The sequence below is a fragment of the Mytilus edulis genome, chromosome 14, assembly GCF_963676685.1.
Source record: "Mytilus edulis chromosome 14, xbMytEdul2.2, whole genome shotgun sequence".
Classification (NCBI taxonomy): Eukaryota; Metazoa; Mollusca; class Bivalvia; order Mytilida; family Mytilidae; genus Mytilus; species Mytilus edulis.
Window position 1 is genome coordinate 46273431 of NC_092357.1, and position 12149 is coordinate 46285579.

The 12149-nt window shown below is 31.7% G+C and overlaps 1 long non-coding RNA gene across 1 annotated transcript; it reads right to left on the reverse strand.

Moving 5' to 3' along the window:
• Nucleotides 1-1095: 1095 nt before the first annotated feature.
• Nucleotides 1096-10017, reverse strand: LOC139502477 (uncharacterized). The gene is made up of 2 exons (XR_011658857.1): nucleotides 9910-10017; nucleotides 1096-4522 (listed from the first exon to the last, which is right to left on the reverse strand). It is a non-coding gene; the product is annotated as an uncharacterized lncRNA (long non-coding RNA).
• Nucleotides 10018-12149: the final 2132 nt, after the last annotated feature.

Consider the following 12149-nt stretch of genomic DNA (forward strand, 5'->3'; position numbering starts at 1 on the left):
TCTTATGGTATGATCTTTCTAATTTTAATGCCAAATTAGAGTTTTTACCCCATTTTCACGGTCCAGTGAAAATGTTGTGAAGATGAGGCATCTGTGTACTAGGGACACTTCTTGTTATTTTTATTAAAGGCAGTGCTTTAATGCCTGACTTTCAAGTCATGAGGTTCATCTTTCCTTACGCGACATCCAACAAATCTATGCTGGGGGTCATTTGGCCAGAAATAGATCCGGAAATGTTAAATTTTCTCTTCTTTTTGTGGTATGAAATGGTTTTTGTTTCTTTCATTTACATTGGGAAATAAAGAAACGATTAGTGTGTATTGTTCGTTTTAAAAACTTTTTATTAATGTGTATTTTGCATTATAAGCAGTCAACCTGACTACAAACAATCATTATTTGAATTCCGTGTGGAAAGAGGTCGGGTCAATTTCGAGTACTATCTGCCGCGATCTAAAGATATTTTAAACATGTTAAAATCATTTCAGCCGTTGATATTACAATTAAAAGTCGACTGAACATGAATTATATTGCATATTATACAATTTAAAGCATTTCTGTACGTGAAGCCGAGGTTACATACTGATAAAAGATTGTAAACAGGGAAAACAAGGGGTGCAAAGTATTTTTTATTTGAAACAAAAAAAAAAGATAAATTCTGCATTATTTTATGAAAAGTTCAAAATTAACAGACTAGGGGAAACAATGGCGGTATATATAACTCCTCTGATAACTCTCGTACCCCTTGTTGTGGGTCACACACTTCAATTGGGAAACTGTGTTAACATTTCGATCATCAAATATAGAAAAAATTCTAAAATAACCATATATGTGGAGTACGCACCCATTACCTATAACCTAACGATAAGGTAACAATTAGACAAAAGATACTGTTTGTCAACAGTAGACAACTACCTTTTTCTGATAAGGACAAACAACCGATTTAACAAAATTAACTAAAAAGTATGATCCCTTAAGATTAAGAAACTGTTTGCTTCATTCAACGGATGGTGTAGCTACGATTTTCAGTAACATAAAATAATTTTGAAATTACAGATGCTGAATAATGCACAATCGTACATAATAGAGGATAACATAGACTTTTCAAAATATTAATTAAGCACAAATAACACAATTGCATATACGTACATATTAAAAACAAAAATAAACAGTGTTTCATAAACAGAATTAAAATTCAATTAAAACTTGAATGTTTATAGCTATTTTCTCCTGTGCTAGTGACTGTTTTTAAAATGTACCAATACATTCAGATACGTCTTGTTTATTGTTCAGGGTTGATGATTTTTGATAAAAACAAACTTATTCTGTTTAACTCTGCTTAGTTTCCATTTCGCGTCAAAAGTATTTTTATTTTTACGTTTTACATCTGAAAAAACAATTTCTGTTTGTTACGGCCGCCATTATTCGTACGACCGGTTCTGACTCAGTCCCGTAGTTTTCAATGCGCAATCGCCCGTTGACGAAATTGCGATTTTGTAGTCTCTCTTTTGAAATTCTTGGTTAAACGAAGGCAAATGTAAAATAAATGACGGAAGAATAATAAATCAGGCCTTGCTATAATGTAGGAACTAAATTAGTTTGGGTGAGTCTTGATGGGGTTTACAGAATGGGAAATAATGGCCAAATAATAAAGCGAACATATAAAAAAGAAGATGTGGTATGATTGCCAATGAGACAACTATCCACAAAAGACCAAAATGACACAGACATTAACAACTATATTTCACCGTACGGCCTTCAACAATGAACAAAGCCCATACCGCATAGTCAGCTATAATAGGCCCCGATAAGACAATGTAAAACTAAGACCATTATAGAGAAAAATTAGCAAATCAATAATGTTAGAGAATAGAGGAGTGTAAAGATTTAAAGAAGAGAGGCCCCTCATAGGTTGTCCAAGTTCTAGATTGTCACATAATCAAAAATACAATTCTAGATTACTAGTATCAAATAAACACAAATACAATTCTAGATTATCAAATAATCAAAAGTACAATTATAAATTATCAACTAATCAAAAATACAATTCTGAATTATCTGATACATGTAATACAAAATTCATGAAATATGTGGTCTGGTAATTAAATAATCACTATGAAAACAGCCAAGAAATCACATAATGAAAAGCCTAAGGAGGCTCAGAATAGTCATGGAAAATAAAAGAATCTAGTAAAACAACATTGATTACGGAAATAAACACTACATAAATGCATACAAGTACAGGAAAGCACTTTACTCTAAAATATCGGTATATTAGATAACAAATCTCCGAAACAGTGGTAACTCTAAAATATCGGTATAATAGATAACAAATCTTCGAAACAGTGTTAACTCTTAAATATCGGTATAATAGATAACAAATCTCCGAAACAGTCTTAACTCGAATAATTCTGCGCCCTCTAGCGGCCTATAGCCTAACGTTAATGTAGCAATCGGAGATTAGACGGAGATCAGCGGAATATAACGACTGACATTATTCGGGTTAAAACACTCTTAACTCTTAAAATCGGTATAATAGATATCAAAACTTCGAAACAGTGGTCTAGTCTTCCTTGCTATGCTACGTTGCCGCTGTTTAGGAGTAAATAATTGTTTCATGCCATGCTCTGTGTACATTTTAATATTGGTAGGCATTATATTTATCATTATCTTAATTAGCTTGGAAACCTGCCATTGTATTCCTAGTAAATTAAGACTTGAGCCGAGCACACCTGTCACGTGGGTTATTCGAACTGTTTAACTCCGTGTTGAGAGGCTTGTAGTTCCAAAGGGACTTGTTTCTATCCATTGGAAGGTCGACTATCATATCCATATGGACCTTCCCGTGGATATTAATAATAATAATATTTTTTATTTCCCAAATTACAGGGCTCATAAAGGGCATAAAATCAGATAAAATTGATTTACATAATTGGTAACAACAACAATAATAGAGGCATATACATAAAGATTTAAAATATAAGTATTGATCAGAATCAAGCTAAAAACCACATATATATTGTGAATAAATAATAAAATTACATTATATATGTATTTATTCTCAAATTATTTACTTGACTTAGTGTCAGTGTTCATACCTGATCTCCTTAATTCAAAACAGTCACACATATAACAGCCCAGTTTTTTCCATAAGAGTAACACTTTCTTGGGTCAAGAGCCATAAAAGTTTAGAAGATTTATTTAAATTTATAAAATTATAACAATTGTTAGAAATGTCTTGAAATGTCCCTTTGAATATCATAAAGAGGGCATTCTAATAAAAAATGAAGCTCATCGTCAACTTTACCAAGTGAGCAATTGGAACAAAGACGCTCAGATCTTTCTATATGTTTTTTTGAATATCTGTCTGTCTCAATTTTTAAAGAGTGAGCGCTTATTCTTAATTTACAAATTGACTGTCTTTTTTGAAGTCCTGTAATTCTGGATATAAACAAGTGCCTGTAAGTTAAACAGTAGTTTGACTACATAGACTGATCGACCAACGATACCTTAAGATGGTTGGTAGATAAGTTGTATTTTCTGTTGTGTTATTTCTTTTTATCTTGAGTGTTTCAGTATGGTTATCAGACCTGATATATTATCATTATTCACTTCAAAACAGCAAATAACAAATTTTGAAAGACAATTTCGAGCCCTAAAATAACGTTGGTAGGAACAATCTAAACTTTTTTTTTTATCTTGCCTCTCTGTGCGAACACCGAGTTTAAGGATGTTCGCTACTCTGTTTCAAAATAAAAAGCTTCGCTACACTGTTTCAAAAAAAAGCTTCGCTACTCTGTTTCAAAATAAAAAGCTATTCAAAAGACTTATAACTTGATAGTATTTAAACATGATAAATAAAGGAACTAAAAAAGCAGAACAAAATTAAGTGTCCGTTTGCTTGTTTCCGAGATATTAGCCATTGACATTTTGGCGGGAAAATGTTCTCTTGATTTTTTATATCTTAATCATTGACAAGTTTAAGTTTTCAAAAGCTATTAAACAATAACAAAGATTCTACAAGAATTTAACAGATGGCTTATAATCATACATGTAAAAGATTTATAAAAAGAAAAATGGGGGTTAGTGGGCATTTTTTAAATCCGAAAATCTGACAAACTTTCCAAAACATGACAAGAGAACATTGTTGAACAATCCGTTGAACCTACATGTATGGAGAATAGCGACAACGCGTGAATGATCATGTTGTTATTATTACAAAGTATTACAATATACATAGCTACATGTATGGCATTTAAATAACAATGTGTTTAAAGTGAATATAAATAATAATGTTCAAAAGCAACATCAGTTATAATTTCTTTTCTTGTCTGCTTTATCTGGCATGGACCAATTAAGAAATGTATTTCCCATCATCGTAAATCAGGTTGCGTATTCTCAGGACGCCTGGACTAATCAAAATGTCCAAAACGAAAATGTTACAATAATCCAAAACAAATTCAAATTGTTCCCTTTTATCTTCTAAAATGTGTGTTGTGTCAATATCCTATCACTCAATAAGCGTCTGTAAAATATAATGATTGACAAGAATACTGTATACAATTTTTTTATAATCATAATAAGAAGATAAAATTGCCTACGAGACAACTCTCCACCAGATACCAAATGACATATAAATTAACAACTAAAGGCTACCGTACAGCCTTCAACAATGAACAAAACCAATACCGCATAAGCAGCGATAAAAGTCCCCGAAATGACAAATGTAAATTAATTCAAACGAGAAAACGAACGGCCTGATTTATGCACAAAAACAATGAACAAAAACCAAAAAAAAAATGATATACAGCAACAAACGACAACCACTGAATGTCTTTGAGGCGGAAGCGCTTTCAATTTAAAATTGTGCGCACAATCAAAGCTTTAACAGCCCTATAAATTAATAATATGTGTATATATATGCTACAGCCATGAAATGTAAGAGTTATATCAAGCTTTTCGTTTGTTTTTCTATGCATTGTTTTAACCATGTGCAGTCCTAGATGTTATATTTTTTACGGAAATAAAATTTGATATGGGAGTTCAATGCCACGAATTCTTAGCTAAAAGTTCCAGTACACCACCAATATTCAATCGGCAATCCTCGGGTGAATCCGCTACTCGCCATGAAGGTACGGAATCGGCCGAGTTGTGACGAATGCACAAACATTCCTCATTGTTGAGGGTCTAGATGAGGAGTCCTTCATTCTGTATTCATTAAATTTTTAGGTCATTTTTTTCTAATCTTTATATTTAAACACCGCAATGTTCTCTATTATAATGTTATGGCCTATTTTTCTCTTTCCTTTAAGATATTTGCCCTTTATTCTGAACGTCTTGCCTTTTATTGACTATTCAGTAAAACCCGACCCAGACCCTAATTAATGGTTTGAAATACATTGTATTTAATAATGACCTATGTCGCTTAAACGGTGGGAAATTTAGTGACAAAATATTACTTCCCCTGTAAACACTGAAAACTAGACCAATGTCAATGTTTGTCCCAATTTAGCAAGGACGCTATCAATTATGGATTCACGGAAAAAAGTTCTGGTAAATAGTAAAAATAGAAATAAATTGAAATAAAAACAAAACAACCACTCAATGTTATCATTTTCCTCCTTAAGTGGCCAACGACGAGTACAGGCTAGATCAGAGAAAATCAGGGGTAAAAATCCAAAGGAATCGATTGAAATGCATCAACGATTGGCACTTTTTAAATTAATTTACTTAGCAAAATCATACAGACCTTATCTCGATGTTAACATAAAACGTGAATAGATCGAGAAGACCGCAAATACTCGAGACGACCTTTTCTTAAAATTGTAAACAAAATAGTAGAAAGGTACCTACTTTATAAAAAAAGTCATCTTAAATTTTGTAACCTGCACAGACACACTTTTAAATGTTTATATTCACGAAAAACAATAATTCTCTATTAAATATACATGTGACAGGAGCAGACCGGTGTTCTCGATAACTTAGGTATGAGAAAATAAGCATAAATTGGGAACATGTAACATACTAAGGACTTTTTGGAACACTCAGAAAATTGGTGACTTGAAAGATCTTTCGATTTTGTATGTACATGATTTTTTCCATTTTTTTTTATCAATATACAGCAGAGATTGGCAGTTTTTAAACTCAATTTCGCAAGCTTCTCAAGCAATTATCTCGATAAATACTGAACATGAAACATCGTGCATTTGCATGTACAATCCTAAATTCACAGTTTAACAAATAGTTTCTTTAAAATGTACAATTATTATTTAGAAATAACTTTTGATCAATATCGTCACCGGTATTGTTTTATTATTGACTTTCTCGATTCTATCATTAGAAGAGTGAATTGTCTTTTGTTTTTGTTAACTGGATATCCCACTGAACATGGCCGTGTAGTATGACCATTTTCATATTACCGACTATTGTCTCCGAAGTTTATATTTTTTCGACAGGTTACTTACTCAGAGGTACGACATCCTGGTACCAAGTCAAGTAAGAGCAACGTAAAGAAGCAAAAACGTTGGGGAAAATTAACTACTTTATATTTTCTTTACATGAGAAATTCATCGGAAAACAGTAAACTTTCCCTCCAAATTACATCGATTATATGTTTAATTTTACTTATTTTGGTTGCTCTTACTTGACCGAGGATGAGGATGTCCTACCACAGAAAATGTAACCTGTCGAAAAATTAATAATCTGGAGTCAAAAGTAGTCTATGTATAAGTATAAATTACGAACGTAATTGGCTGAGTTGTAGAAATTCAAAGGAGGAAATTTCTTGGCATGTAGATACAAGGTTTTCGTATTTGCCAAAAATGTAAGATACCAAATATTAATACTCAGCGACAACATTCAACCCGGTACCTTCTATTGTTCTAATTGTCACTCGAGTGTTATCCCTTAATGATGTTGTTAGGTGAAATTAAAAATATATATATACTTTATAATTGATATTATAAGTCAGAAGAGCATAAGTTAAGGAACAAAATAAGCTAAAAATATTGATAGGTTATGGAACCTTTTTTGAGATATTTGATTTTTTTTTTAAATAAAGGGAAAAGGGTCACGCCTGTATGAAACAATCCGTATGGAATGTACTCGGAATACAGTAGGAAAATTGCTTTGAATTCCTACCAGAAAAGAGTTATATTCTAGTCAGACAGTAGTAGGAATACACACGGAAAAAAGCCGAAAAATTTAAATTAACAGGAATTTCTTAGTAGGAATATTGTATATTCCTACCAGGAATATGCAAATTAGCAGGAATAATTTGGTAGGAAAATAAAATTCCTACTAGAAAACCTGGTAGGAATTTTTCAAAATTCCACCCAGAAAAAAATATTTTCTGGTAGGAATGTAAAAATATACAAAATGTAAGTGTATATATTTAAAAATACACAACTGGGTCAATGATAAGTTTGAATCTCAACAACAAAGATCAAAGGAAATTCATGGAATCAATTCCTTTTTAAAAAATAGATTTTGAAATTTTTAAGGAAACTGCATGCAATATATGCAAGCTATAGAAAGTGTTATACATAAAGTACATGTAGATCTAAATTAGTTTAAAGAATAAATAATGAGTAAGATTATGCACTATTAATGAATTATTAATTGATTACTAAATATTTTTGGCAGGCAGATAAAAAAAAATCATCTTGGATGTATAAGAATTACCTTTAGTCTTGATTAGCCATATTTCCTTACATTTCTTTATTGTTACGTTGTGTGTCCCTAACTTACAGCTCATTGTATTCCAACACAACTTTTCAATCTTTCCCCTCCAACTTTTGAATTTGTGAACTGGAACTTGCTTGCATTTCACATTGCAAAATGTGTGTCATTAGCAAACAGGAATTCAGTTCAAGATAACTTTCCAGGTAGAAAGATTTTCTGGTAGGAATTCAATTTATAAATTAATTCTGGTAGGAATCTTAAACATGTAGTAGAAAAATAAATAATCAAATAAGATTTTCAAAACAGAAAAAAAATCTATACAGACTTTAACAATTCCACCTAGGTAGTAGGATTTTTGAAGTAGGAATATTAAAAAATCCAGTCAGACTTTTGTTCATTTTCCATGTTCATCTACTTTCTATATGGAATCTTTGAATCTAGGTGGATTCCTACTTCATTCCTACTAGTGTCTAGGTGGAATCCTACTACTTATTTCGTACGGGTGACTCGGATTTTTTCTGTATATTTAGCTATGATATTATATATTTGGGACTCCATTCGTAAAGAAAAATGAAGAATCTTCTTAAAGTTTGGTAATGACTTTAAATGAACTATGTGTCTCTATGAAAAGAAAAGTGGGTGATATGGGGCAAAATACGTATGATTTTACATATTAGGAAATGTGTCAACACGGTACATTGTACCTTCTACCATTCTCAATGTCACTTAAATTTTCTCCAATAATAAACTTTAACTAACTGGTGATACTCCAAGAGATTTCTGGAAAAATTTTGGGTTTATTAAACTGACCAAAACACTCTTTAAATGTGTTGAAAATTAGAATTCGACAGCCAAGATATATTCTGGAAAATCAAACATATGCAAATTATATGCAAATTAGTTGACTCTTGATACTGTAACTGATGATGATCTATTATATTAAACTATGTATTGATTGATGGCATGGGAAGGGGGTGTGGTAGATTTTTGATTTCTATTTGTGCCTTGATTGTCTTAACGGGGAATTATTATTGAGGAGCCAGGTCTGCTGCCGTTTTTACAGACTTCAGACAAAACATTGTCCAATTTGACCTTGTTTTACAGATAAGATTTTCACATGAATTGCATGATTGAACTCCTTGCTCTGAATACAGATCAGCTGGGGCAGTTCTAAAAAATAATTGAGGGTTATATGGACTATCAACGGATGGTGTTTTCAATCACGACTACATGCGGGATTTGGAGTGAAGAGGTTATTCGTATTTTGAAGTTCCCTCATCCTGAGCTATTAATGGTAGGTCTTTCGTTTCTGTCTGTCTGGTTATTCCAGAAATCTCAGATAACTTTTGGTTGCCCCGATATTAAATTACGTACTTGTAGTTAGCTCTCCCTTATCGTTAATTTCTAGTACATTTCAACTAAATTATATCATGAAATACCGGTACCAGAACAGGAAATAAAACGAATATTATATTCGTGCACAATTATACATTTTTAACTAGAAGTTAATGTAAACTTAAGTGGATTTGTGTTTGTCGTGTTTTAACCGCTGACTGGTGCTTAAGGACATACGATACAGTTTTGATCCCGTATTTACAGTTTGATGAAAATTTCCATATAGGCCATTTTTTGCCTGATTAAATCAAATATGTAATAAAAAAATACCTTCATGCGCTACTTGTTGAGTTAAATGAGGTCGAAATTTTGTATATTTGCTCAAAATTCGGATTTGTGGCCGTACTTTTTCTTTCGAAAGAAAGACATAACTTTTTTGTTTTAAAAGATAAACACAAATTGTTTTTTGTTAAATAATTTGTAATTTCTGTATTTTATTAGTATCCTAACAATTTATGCTTTTCTTATTCAGAAATAACTCATATTTATCAAATGGTCATGCATTGAGAAAAAAAAACGTAATTTTTGCTGTATATTTATCAAAATTAAAAAAAATGCACTATTTACAGTTTAATAAAATTTGGTCCACATAATCTCCCTGCAAAATGAAACAAAATGTCGTTTTAAAAAATAGGGGTCAATGCACACTTTTTCAAATTAAATCAGTTTCAATGATAAAAATCAGTCGAAAAATGCATTTTTTCCCGATATGTCACAGTTTGACGTCGCAAAAATAACATTTTACTTTAGCAAAGTCATTATTTCTCCTGTAACTGTATCGTATGCCCTTAAGCAGACTGACCCAAGACTGAGTTAGGTAAAATCTCTACTTACGTTCACAGTAAGTTCCATAATAACCCCCTGGACAATAGCAATAACAGCCAGATACAGAAATTACACAATGCCCACCATTGTGACAATACACATTGGTGCATGGAGTGTCTGGAAAATAGAAATTGAATTTATTTCAAGTTACAAATAATAATATCTTAAGTCTTTGCCTCCGTTTCAAAACCCAAACGACTACAACTGATTTTTTTCTAAGAACGGATGAAAGATTGTGTGTTGTATAATCATGTCATGACTTGAAATCAAGTACATAACACTACAGGGAGATAACTCTGTAAAATTCAGCTGAACGTTTTAATCACGTTCTATTGTTCAGAAAATATAAAGCTACTCAATGATCAAAATTAATGTTTGTCAAATCCCTATATATATTCAATGAAATTTTTCCGATAAAATGTGTGTTCGAGTTTTTTATTTTTTTTTTATTTTTGTCAAAGGGTCAAAGTAAATATATCGTCATAATTTTATGAAAATTAAACGAGCCAAATAAATTTAGTCAATGTGTTTGGTACCACCTTAATAATTATTTGGAAGTATATAATATGGATTTTTTATTTAAAGGGTTAACATTTTACAACCTTAAAAATTACTTGAGTTTTACAAGTCGATGAACTTTGATGAGAAACATGACGGGTAGCATTTAATTTGTGGAGCAGGTACTGCTCACCTACCCGCAGCACGTGAGTTCATCCCGAGGTTCTTATTACTCCACCTTTAGTTTTCTATGTTTTTTTAGACTTGCTCGGTATTTTTGTCGTATTCCGTTTTTGCCATGGCGTTGATTTTTATTCTTTCAAAATGTTGAAAGCCCAATCGTTTATTTTCCGCCTCTTTGTTCTAAAAAGGCGGTTAGTTAAAATATTTTTTCATGCAATTAATATAGTGAAACTCCAAGAGATTTCTGGAAAAATCTTGGGATGTAAAACTGACCAAAACACTCTATTAATGTTGAAAATCAGAAGAAACAAATTGGGTGATACTGATTCGAACCCAAGGTATTTTCATGTGAAGTTAAATTGTTGCTCCCTTAGTTCCCCTAAATTGTTAATTTCTAGTACATTTCAACTAAATTATATCATGAAAAAACAGAACAGGAAAAGGAAACAAATAGTATCTTCGTGCACCATTATACATTTTAAACTAAAGATAATGTAAACTTGAGCGGATTTGTGTTTGTCGTGTTTTAATTACCACTGACTGATGCTTAATGAGATTTGCACTAAGACTGAGTTCGGTAATATCTCTACTTACTTTCACAGTTAGTTCCATAATAACCGGCCTGGCAATTGCATTTCCAGCCAGATCCAGAAACTACACAATACCCATGATAGCCACACATCCTATTGGTGCATGGAGTGTCTGGAAAATAGAAATTGAATTTATTTCAAGTTACAATTAATAATATCGGAATTATTTGCCTCGATTTCAAAATCGTGTCATGATATGATATGATATCAAGGATTTTAAAAGGACCAAAACACTTGATAATATTATAAACTTAGTTTTAAACTGATAAGGTTAAAAATCAATTTTCTATTTAGTAAAGAAAATTGTAATAACAAACCGAAATAAAAAAATTGCTAAGCTGTGAAAATAGAAATAAAAATGAAAAGTAAAAAAATATAAAAAAATTGAATATTGAATATCTGGTTTTTTTACCAACTTGATCCGTTTGGAAGTGTATAATATGGATGTTTGATTTGAAGGGTTAAAATTTTACAACCTTAAAATTAACTTGAATGTTAAAAGTCGATGAACTATGATCAGCAACATGACGGGTAGCATTTGTGGAACAGAGACTGCTCACCTTCCCGCAGCCCATTAGTTCACCCCAAGTGTATCATTGCTCAATCTTTAGTTTCTATGTAAAGTGGACTTGCTCGGTATTTTTGTTGTATTTCGTTTTTGACATGGCGTTTTTTTCAAAGACTCTTCGTTTATTATCCGCCTTTTTTCTTAAATGCGGCTAGGTCAAATAATTTCGGGCAAATAATAGTCCTTTTTAATTGTTCTGTTTTTTTTTTAGAATATGGTTTATCTAACAATATTAGAGTTCACGACTTGAATTGGCTATCGAAGGTCGTACCGTTGCTTATATTTATATATTTACTTCATTTGAAATATGTTGGATAGTTGTGTCATTGGTACGGGCGTATTGCATTTCCGCTAATTTTTCAAAGTCCCAATACTACGTTTCCGCAAATTTAAAATATACGTTTCCGCAA